The 2,256-nt window shown below is 38.0% G+C and overlaps 1 protein-coding gene across 1 annotated transcript in view; it reads left to right on the top strand.

The window, feature by feature from the left end:
* Positions 1-2,256, top strand: part of NUBPL (nucleotide binding protein-like) — a 340,480-nt gene that overhangs the window by 53,131 nt on the left and 285,093 nt on the right. The gene's annotated exons all lie outside the window — the stretch shown is intronic.

Below are 2,256 nucleotides of genomic sequence, written 5' to 3'. Positions count from 1 at the left end.
TCCACCCGATCCGCCATCTTGTTTGTTCTCTTCAGCGTTCTTTTACAGGTGAGGAAACTGAGGCTTCATGAGAGAAGGCTCTAGTAATGTAGTGGTTACAAGTTGGGCTGCTCACCTCAAGATCAGCTAGTTTGAAACTACTAGCCGTTATGTAGGAGAAAGATTTCTGCTTTCTGCTTCTGTAAAGATTTACAGCCTTGGAAACCCTATGCAGGGTCAGTATGAGTCAGAACCAAGTCCACGGCACACCACCACCACCTATCTCTTAAATAATGCAAATCTAAGTTTGCTTGTTCCTGTGTTCCATGCCTTTAATATGTTAGTTGTTAAAAAAATAAAAATAGTAGTTACTTGTGACTCAGATATTATGTAACATTGACTTTATCAATATAATTTTGCCCTCTTGTAATAGAATTAATAGGTTAAATGTATTTGAACTTTGAGTAAAATATGTTTTTATAAAAGGGACATTATTTCACTGGCTAGTTGGTAGATATGAGTTAACTTGGTGACAGGAAAGGCAGCATACAAGAGGGAGGTTGACAGAAGAAAAATAAAGGTAGAGGAAGATACAGGGAGGAGTGCAAGTTAAAGGGAATAGAAGTAAATATTGTTCATTGATGGTGCATGGAGGGGATTGCAGTCACTGAAATGAAGTATTGATTTTTTGAATATAAAACTCACGATCTGCTCTGTAAACCTTTACTCAGTTTACAATAAAACGAAAATAAGAGCTATTGCTGTTATTGTTAGGTGCCTTCATGTGAGTTCCAACTCTTAGATACCGTATACACAACAGAATGAAACACTGGCTGGTTCTGCACCCCTCACAATTGTTGTTACCTTGGGTACATTGTTGCTGCCACTTTGTCACTCCATCTCATTGCCGGTATTGCTCTTTTTCACTGACTCTCCACCTTATCAAGGACTGGCCCTCCTGATAACATGTCCGGAAGTATGAGAGATGAAATCTCATCATCTTAGCTCCTAAGGAACATTTTGGCTGCACTTCTGCCAAGATAGATTTGTTTGTTCTTTTGGCAGTCCATGGTACTTGTAATCTTTGTCTCCAACATCACAATTCAAATGCACTGATTCTTTTATGGTCTTCCTTATTCATTTCACATGCATATGATGCAATTGAAAATCCATGGCTTGGATTAGGCACACCTTATTCCTCAAAATGGTGTCTTCACTCATGAATACTTTAAAGAAGACTTGTCCAGCAGATTTGCTAATGCACTACATCATTTGATTTTTTGACTGCTGCTTCCATGTGTTTTGATTGTGGATCCAAGCAAAATGAACTAATTTTACTTTTAGAAATTAAAGACTGAAGACCAGAAGAATTGTGGGATGAAATAAAAACAGTCATATAAGAAGAAAGCAAAAGGTCATTAAGACGACAAGAAAGAAGAAAAAGACCAAAATGAATGTCAGGAGAGACTCTGAGACTTGCTCTCCAGCATAGAGATGCTAAAGTAAATGGAAGAAGTAAAGAGGTACAAGAGCTGAACAGAAAATTTCAAAGGTCAGCTCTAGAAGACAAAGTCAAATAATGAAATGTGCCAAGACCTGGAGTTAGAAAACCAAAAGGGGAGAACATACTTTTCATTTCTCAAGCTGAGGGAACTGAAGGAAAAATTAAACCTCAACTTGTAGTATTGAAGGATTCTATGGGAAAATTAGTGAATGATGCAGAAAGCATCAAAAGAAAATGGAAGGAATACACAGCCTCACTGTACCAAAAATAAATGGTTGATGTTCAACCATTTCAAGTAGCATATGATCAAGAGCTAATGATCCTGAAAGAAGTCCAAGGTGCTTTGAAGGCATTGGCAAAGAACAAGGCACTGGGAATTCATGGAATAAAAATTGAACTCTTCCAAGAAAGTGAGATGGCACTGGAGGCACTCATTCAGCTATGCCAAGAAATTTGAAAGACAACTATCTGGCCAACTGACTAGAAGAGATCTGTATTTGTGCCCATTCCAAAGAGAGGTGACCATCGGGATGTGGAAATCATCAGACTATCATTGATATCCCATGTGAGTAAAGTTTTGCCAAAGGTAATATAGAAATGGCTGCCAACATACATTGACAGAAAACAAGGTTCAAGTTGGATTCAGAAGAGGATGTAGAATGAGGAATATCATTGCTGATGTCCAGTGGATCTTGGCTGAAAGCAGAGAATACCAGAAACATATTTACCTGTGATTTATTGACTATGCGAAGGCTTTCGATTGTATGGATCTT

The sequence above is a fragment of the Chrysochloris asiatica genome, unplaced genomic scaffold (assembly GCF_000296735.1).
Source record: "Chrysochloris asiatica unplaced genomic scaffold, ChrAsi1.0 scaffold00017, whole genome shotgun sequence".
Taxonomy (NCBI): Eukaryota; Metazoa; Chordata; class Mammalia; order Afrosoricida; family Chrysochloridae; genus Chrysochloris; species Chrysochloris asiatica.
Note: the sequence above shows the minus strand (reverse complement) of the source record. Positions and strands in the feature narration are given on the sequence as shown.